This window comes from Pleurodeles waltl, chromosome 4_2, assembly GCF_031143425.1.
Source record: "Pleurodeles waltl isolate 20211129_DDA chromosome 4_2, aPleWal1.hap1.20221129, whole genome shotgun sequence".
NCBI lineage: Eukaryota > Metazoa > Chordata > Amphibia > Caudata > Salamandridae > Pleurodeles > Pleurodeles waltl.
Window position 1 is genome coordinate 972,756,798 of NC_090443.1, and position 8,774 is coordinate 972,765,571.

Genomic DNA, 8,774 nt, shown 5'->3' on the forward strand with positions numbered 1-8,774 from the left:
GGCCCCTGCGGCATAGGGGAGCCCAACTCTTTCAGGGGGCCTCCCATTCAGCCCAAGACCAATGAATATCTGTGCGATCTGGGAGACGCCGGGGCCCCTCATCACATATAGTGGGGAGGCATCATTTTGCTTTTCGTCACTGAGTGCAAAATGGCCATGGAGTAACATTGGCAGGAATCCTGCCTCAAGCATATTGATGAGGAAGGATTGCCTCTGTGAATTCCATGAAATGACTGTGGATGCAGTAATGGAGGCCAGCGAGAAACAGCAGAATAGCATGATCCGCTATAGAGACAAAGGGCCATATGTAGCAATATTAGGAATAGTGATTACCTAAATGCAATTGCTGTGTCAGAAAGAAGAGGGCGACACTGGGAAAGACTTACCTGATATCTACTGCTGGGCTGCTCCAAACGTAGTGCCTACAATGGAAAGGGACAAACCACTGGTATTTTATCAGGACATGATACCACAAGTCAAAGGAAGAGAAGAGACAGATGCTGTTAAAAGCTGAGGCCAGCAAAAGCGAAAGCTGACTAGTGCCCTAGGAGAGAACAGAACAGGGAACTGGCAAAAACAGACCCACCCACAGAGAAGATGCCAAAACTGTCAAGGGGGAAAGCCCCGACATCGAGGACCCACGTCGCTGCAGAGAGGAACCACAAGAACTTGCCAAGAGATCCTGGTATACCGGACAGAAGGAGATGGGCATAGAACCAGAGGGGAGCAGAAAGACATGCTGGCTGAATGATTCACCCCACTATCCTCCAGGAGGAGCGTGGCCCTCACAGGTGTGGGAGCATATGCAAGTTTAGAAGGGGAAGGGTAGGGAAGTAACGACAAGCCAGTTGGGGATGAACGGGCACTCATGTGAGCGAAGCGTTTTTAGGCCCATATTTATACTTTTTTAGTGCCGCATGTGCGTCGCTTTTTGGCGCAAACTTACAAAATACAATTGTATTTTGGGAGTTTGCGCTGCTTTTGCGTCAAAAAATGACGCAAATGCGCCACTAAAAAAGTATAAATATGGGCCTTAGTGTTCATTATTATAAATACCTGAATGTTGTATGATTTATTTGGATTGTTTTGGGCAGCTAAACAGCACTAAATATTTATTTTGTTTACTTTTTCTCTAAACTGAGATCTCTCTAAGTGGCTAATTCTGTCCTATGGCAATAGATGTAGAAAACCCTAAAATAGAGGGAACAGAGTATCCAAGACGAATGAGGGGTCGAAGACAAAAGCAAGGAAGAATAGTTCTGTGCTAGACAGAGTAAATAAAAAGAGGATAGCACAAAGAACATAAAACTTACCTGCGCTTTACTTTTCTTCAGGGCTGCCGGTGGGAGTGCCTTGGGATGAACCTGGAAGAAAGGAGAAAGACATCAATCCAAACTTCCCGCTACATCTTGACAAACTTTTGGGAATTAAATCATTTGAACAACTCAATAAAAATCAGGTCACTGGTATCAACTCTATTAAGTCTGGTATTGATGAGTTAATTGGAGTTAAGGGAAGCCAGGTTTAGAACTACCATTGACCGTGTGAAGGGATATTGGCAGGTACACCTAACCCAGAAGATAAAAAGAAAGTAGCATTTTCCACTCCCAATGGACTATATCAGTTCACCATTTTCCCTTTCGGGTTGCACAGGGCTCCCACAACCTTCCAGAGATTAATGAACCTCCTTCTGAAGAGTCATCAAGCTTACTCTTCAGCTTACTTAGACGATACTGTCATATTCAGCAAAACCTGGGAAGAACACCTGTTTCACCTACAAGCTGTTTTAGGTAACTTAGCCAAGGCAAACCTACATATTAATGCTTTAAAAAAATTAGAGTTGCCTTCAGTAAGGTCAAATATTTAGGATATGCATTAGGAAATGAGTTAATTGAACTTAAAATAGAGAAGGTCAAAGCTATCACTGCAACCCCCTTTCCCAAAAACAAGAGAAAAGTGAGAGCCTTTTTAGGGCTCCTGGGATACTATCACTGATTCATTCCTCATTATTCCAAAATAGCAGGTCCCTTGACCGATATTCTTAAGAAAAAAAAAACCAATAATCGCGAGTTTAGTCAATATCTCCTAAAGTCCTAGATGGCTTCTCCCAGTTAAAACAGGTGAGTACCACTAATCTGATACTGTTCTCCCCTACCTTTGAGAAACCTTCCATCCTTCAAATAGATGCCTCCGAAGTTGACCTTGGTGCTGTTCTTTCCCAAACGAATGACAAGGGAGATGTGTGCCCAGTTTTATTTATCAGCTGAAAACTGTTTCCCAGCAGCATGCTTATCCTGTTATTGAGCAAGAATGTCTCACTATTAACTGGGCAATCGAGAAAATCAGGTACTGCTTAGAAGGAAGTACTTAGAGGGCAATAATCCTCAAGCTCTGAGATGGTTCCATTCCCTTCAGCCCTTCCACTTTGAGATAAGACATCGAAAAGGTAATGCTGATTTCCACTCACGTTTTCCTCTTTTCCCTGATCGGGAAAATCCAGGGAGGCAGATATGTCAGAAATAAGAGTGTAAGATTGGTGAGCACTTACCTGATATTCACTTTCTGGGCCGCTCCAAACATAATGCCTACAAAAGAAAGAGACAACACTTTTATTTTTCCAGGACGTGATATTACAAGTCAAAGAAAGACAAGAAGGACTTATACTGCAGGTGCAGTTAAAAGCTGAGGCCAGTGAAAGTGAGGGTGGACTAGCGCCCCAGGAGAGAATGGAGCAGGGTGCTGGCAGAAACAGGCGCACCCACAGAGAAGACACCGAAACCGCTGAGAGGGTAAGGGCCAGATGTAGCAAAGGGTTTTTCCCATTCTGTGTCAATGGGAAAATGTGTTTGTACATATGGCCCTAAGTCCCGACATGAGTACCCACGACGCTGCAGAGAGGAGCCACAAGAGCTCGCTGAGGGATCCTGACATACCATATGGAAGGGGACGGCTGTGAAACCGAGGGGAGCAGAAAGACCTGCCAGCTGGACGATTCTCCCGCCACTCTCCAGGGGGCGCTGGCTCTCACAGGTGTGGGAGAGAATAAAATTTAGGAAGGGGACGAATGGGCACTCACGCGAGAGAAGCGTTTTTAGTGTTTGTTGTTATAAATCCCAAAATGTTGTATGATTTCTTTAGATTGTTTTGGGCAGCTAAACAGCCCTAAATATTTATTTTATTAACTTTTTCTGTAAACTGAGATCTAAGTGGCTAATTCCATTCTTATGGCAATAGATAAAGTAAAGCAGAGAGAAAAGAGTATCCAAGATGAATGCAGGGTCAAAGACAGAAGAAATGAAGAACAGTCCTGTGCTAGACAGAGTCAATAAAAAGAGGATAGCACAAAGAACATAAACGTACCTGTGATTTGGTTTTCTTCGAGGTTACCGGTGGGAGTACCTTACGACCAACCTGGAAGAAAGGAGAAAGACATCAATCCAAACTTCCCGCTACATCTTGACAAACTTTTGGGAATTACATAATTTGAACAACTTTATAAAAATCAGATCACTGGTATCAACTCTTTTAAGTCTGAAATATTTATATATCTGCCAAGTGACACGCTATTAGGAAATCGCTATTCCTTATGTATGAAACTCAGAAGAGTTTCATTTAGCGATTCCTAGTGGGTTGGAAATCAACCTACTTCATGAATATTAATGAGGTAGGTCTCAATTTGTGATCCACTAGGGACCGCTGCCCTCACAGGAATGGTGGCCTGCTGAGGTCAGCAAATGACCATATCTGTGATTTTTTTTAAATAAAGTAGCCCTTTTTACGGTCGAGCCTGCGTTGCATGCGCTCGCGCATGCGTATCGCAGCGAGACGCTTTAGGGTCTAGAAAAGGGCTCGGAGCCCTGTCGACGTCACGTCTGTGTTTTTCGTGGGCTTGCCTAATAAAATCTGCTTGCTTTCATTAGTCGAAGGCATGCATACGTCATGCCTTTTATGGTGGCTAGCCCTCCTCGAGCGCATCGACCAAGTACAGAAAACATGCAAGTCTCGCTGTTTTCTGTCCGGCTCGTGGACTACTTTTTCTCTAATTTACTAGCGTGATTTCGCTTGGCAGAAGTAGAGCGCTTTACATAGTTAATTGCACTTTTTCAGGTTACGTACATAAATGCACTTTTGCCCGATAGGTGAAAAGTCAGGTTAGGAGTTTACAACGCTATCAGCTCTAACATGAGCTAACGCGAGAACCGTTGTATTACAAATGCTTGTTTAAAATGATAACGGGATGCATGTAAAAAGAAAAGTTTATTTTTTTTCTTTTGTTTGTTTAAGAAGAAACAGTGGCAAGGAAAGGAGTCCCGAGGGGATCCCTTACCATTTGCGAATGTATTACCACAACACTTTGGTAGTCTGTAAATGATTAATGTTTTGCAATCAGATTTCGGTCGCAAAACACTAATATATGCCATTCCGATTCGGTGTTTGGAAGGTTCGCCCCTTTCACATACCGAATCGGTATTTGTTTGCAAACAAAAATTGCGATTTGGTAACATGCTCCCGAATCGCAGGTTGGGTTTGATACATGTCAAAATGCTTTTCTGCGGTCACAAATGGGCTGATTCTGCAAACTGGCCCAGTCACAACTGGAAAAAAGCTTGATACAAGTGGCCCATAGGCTGCAATGCAATCAAAACAAAAATTGTTATGATCTAATTTGACATGGTCAGTATGTGTGCGGCTTCCAATGAACACAGTCCCCATTTGGAAAGTAGAAGATGACTCTCAGAGACTGCATCCACTTTTTGAACGGCTGCCACCACCTTTCTAGTGTTGGTATTGAATCAATGGTTTGCAAGAACATATCTGTTGCAACCCATGGATATAGTTCACCCCTCATCCTTGCTAATCTCAAGGAGTAACAAAGTAGATAAATCCATTTGTGAATTCCAGGATGCATGCTAATTAGTACTTACTCCTGGAATTCAGGAGTAAATCATGAGTCCTACAAAAGTATATCTTTCTGAATCAGGTCCACTACATTAGTTTTGGTGGAATATTTGCCTCTTACATTAGGTTTTTACTGAGTGCCACCCTGGATTTAAAATCAGTCCTAGAAAAAAGTTAAGTTACAAAGTAGTTAAAACCTTACACTGCACAATTAGTGCGAGTGTACTCACCATGTAAAATTATAAAAGAGTAAATCACCTTTATAACACCAAGATGGCTGGAAGACACTTTTTACAAAACATAGCAATTGGCATAAGGTAACTGCCACGTCTAAAACTTTCACACTCTCCAAGAAATGTTTAACTAGAGAATCTTCAATATACTACATTAAAATGTAAATACCGCCCAACATAGTTCAGACCCTAGATTTCATAGTGTTGCTATGGTCATTCTAAGTCAATGATTGGTAGACTGTTGCTCCTAGATATCTCCAAATGGTTACCATGGAGTCACCAGGAACAAAATGGTTATCAGGCCCAGCTTAATTTTTAGTATCTTCAATCAGCGTTGACCAAAACCACTTGGAAGCTAGTGCCGGGAGTAACAAACACACAGGCACACCGTGAGTTACTACATCTAATAAGAGTATCTCCTGGAGTCAGGAACGGCCACATATGATATTAGCTCAGAGAGTCAAACATACCATAGTCCCCTCTCAGTTATGAGGTTGGCAGGGGCAGTGCCTGAGCGATTTGTTGTCTAAAAAACAGAAATAGGAGGACAATTTAACAAAATACTGCAGGGGAGGTTTACCCGTATGTCAAACAAATGCCACGCTGGGAGACACCTTCCTGCACAAAACAATCCTGAAAGGCATTTTCCTTTTTGTATGAGTGCTGCGGGAGAGGAAGTAACGTAGAAATAAGGATATTTCTCCTTGATGTACTGAAGTCAGGTAGGCGCTCCATTTTGGTGCAATGCCAGGTTTACAGACATTTGTAAATCTGTGATTGTGTCAAAAACTATGGGTGGATGCGTGGTAACACCCACACTCCACCCTTCCTGCCCGAGGGTAATGCAAGGCAACAAAATTCATAATTTGGATTTACTAAACTATGCAGAGCCATGCAGGGTGGCTTGGGAAATCCCAGTTCAGGGCTTGCATTGGCTAGTGTGACACAAGGACGATGCAGGCCCTTAGTAAATCTGCATGTATTTTGAAACTATGGCCCATATTTATGGGCTTTGTGGTGCAGGGCAGCGTAGCAAGTCACCTTGCTGCGCTTCATTGCGTCACAGGGAAAGGGTAGGAGTGCACCTTATTTATCCAATTTGACCGCATTTCTGTCTTTTCCCCTTGCACTGGCGCCCTTTGGGCAGCCTAGTGCCAACACAGGCACCCTTGCACCATGGTGCAAGGCTGCCTGCATTGCATGCAAGATTGTTTTCGTGCAGGAAAGGGAACCCTCCTGCACAAAAACAATCCTGAGAAGCATCTTCCTCCTTCTGTGTGCGCTGCAGAGTGCAGCACACATAGAAAGAGGAAGCAATAAGGAGAGATAACTATATTTCTCCCCGTTATGCCCTCTCCTGGGTAAGCGTAAGATTTTGGCACATTCCTAGGTTTACAAGCCATTGTAAATTTGGGAAAGCATCAAAGTCCATGGGAGTTGCGTGGGAACATCCACCTCAGCCCTCATGGAACCCCTCCCAGGGCAGAGTCAGACAACGCAGCTGCTTTGCCTTACTCAATATTTTTGAAGCCATTCAAAGCCACACAAAGTGGCTTTGCGTGGCTTCACAAATATGACTTAGTGGTTTGTGGCATGCATGTACCACATTGTGTGGTGCAAGCATGGTGCAACCCACTCATAAATATGCTGCTATGTGAGGGAAAATTGCTGGAAAAATCTGCTACACCCTTAAATAAAAATCAGTACATCCACTCCCTAAATACTCGAACACTTTATGATCAGTATTGGCTCAAGAATTTCACGTTTCATACATATATATGAATAATTCTGAGGTATCTATTGATTTTACAGATAGATCTAGGTTTCTGATTTATTTTTAGGACAGCCTAGAGGCAGCTTTAGCTGACACATCATGTATTAAGAACTGCATCAATAAAAAAACATACATATACACACACATAGGTGGGCTTTGGGTCATCCCTTTTCACTCATTGATCTGTTAAACTGTCAGTAAAGGTTTGCTCCCACCCATCAGTATTCGGAAGATGGTCAGCCCACTTCATCTTTTGGGTATCTTGTCCTGTGAGTGATGGTATTTTCCCTGAAGACGTGAACATCCACTTAAAACCAAATGCCCTTCAGTGCTGCGTTTGATGGGGCAATACTTTTCTCTGCAAATGTTTTTTTCTTTCCATGCCTTATTCTTTTGGATCTGGTGTTGGCCAAGACCTTTTTTTTCTTTAATAAATATATATATTTTCTTACATGCATACTGAGAGGGGCCTTCAATCAGCCGTCTTCATCAATTGGACTGCTGTAGTGTCATTCACATGTCGCTTCCGGCCGCCACAGCACACACACTATTTTACAGGCTCCGCCTACTTAAGCCATTGACTAACCTGACTTTGAGGAACAGCATTCCACTCATCCACAATCTACTTATTGTCCACACCTGCACAATAAGTAGTGTTCACCCTTGTGAGGCACTGCTGGTGTAATGTATGTTTTTACATCAAATATATATATTAGACAGTGCTTGGCCAACATCATCTGTATTGGCTTTGCCAATGCTTGTTTTAGATGTCTATGTGTGTTTAAATTGTGTCTTAAGTTTGCAGTTCTTTAAAGCCTATCCACTTTCTTTGCACTAAGAAGAATGATATCTTCCTACAATCTGCATTACAAAAGCTTTCTACAGTTGTTCTTTGCATGTTTGCCTTCAAGGAATCGCCATTTCTTTTTTTATTTTTATTATAAGTGACTGTTATTTTTCTTAATTTAGCAAACAAGTCAACAAACCCTCTATCACCCCCCTCCAAAGCCATCAGAAGCCCTCTGCAATAGCTTTGCATAGTTGTTTGACAAAAAAATCAGATTTAAACATTTCTTTCCCTGTCAATATCAACAACATACCCGAGGAGAACTTACCCTGCAAGACGCTGCAGCTGTGGTCCTTTTTCTTCCCAATTACAGAGTCAGAGCTACTGTTAACTTTATCCAAGGTTAAGCCCTCAAACTACCTTCATGATGTAATCTTAGGCTCTATCGGCGAGCCCCTGGCCGAACAGCCTCTCTCCATATGATCCAACCTGATCTACTCCTGTCCTGAACACAGCACATTCCCAGATCATCTAAAAATGGAGCACATCACTTCCACCCTAAAAAAAAGAAATCACTGGATCTCAGCGACTTCAACATTTACTCACCATTAGCAACCCTGCTGCTGATCGAACGCTGCGTAACAGCCCAACGCAACAAGGTTTGCTTCCTGCATGAGTGTGACTAATTACTGGTTGTTTGTCTTTGTCCCGTCCTGTGCACTGGCTGCACCTGACCAGGAGCACACCAGGGGCCACATCAGCCAGAAACAGGAAACGCATCACCCGGGGATGAGTGTAACACGCATGCGCAGGCTCTGCTCCTAGCAACAGGCCAGGGAAGGTCTGACCACAGGGCTCCAAGGGATTCCATAATGAGGAGTAGATGGAGAAAAGATGCCTGGCCTTCATGAGGACCACTCAGCAGAGGGTATAGCCTGAGTGTGATGTGCTAATGAGGCCAGAGCGCACAACTGCAGAGCAAAGGCACCTCTATTAAGTGAAGCTTATTAATTAATGTGATCCATTTTTAGATCTCGCCAATCATACACAGCTGCCAAGTTTCCCAGGTCTATGCATGATG

At 43.1% G+C, this 8,774-nt stretch overlaps 1 long non-coding RNA gene across 1 annotated transcript; it reads right to left on the bottom strand.

The window, feature by feature from the left end:
* Window positions 1–385: 385 nt before the first annotated feature.
* LOC138294236 (uncharacterized) lies at window positions 386–3,412 on the bottom strand. The gene is made up of 4 exons (XR_011203290.1): window positions 3,361–3,412; window positions 2,549–2,585; window positions 1,314–1,364; window positions 386–422 (listed from the first exon to the last, which is right to left on the bottom strand). It is a non-coding gene; the product is annotated as an uncharacterized lncRNA (long non-coding RNA).
* Between the last annotated feature and the right edge of the window lie 5,362 nt (window positions 3,413–8,774).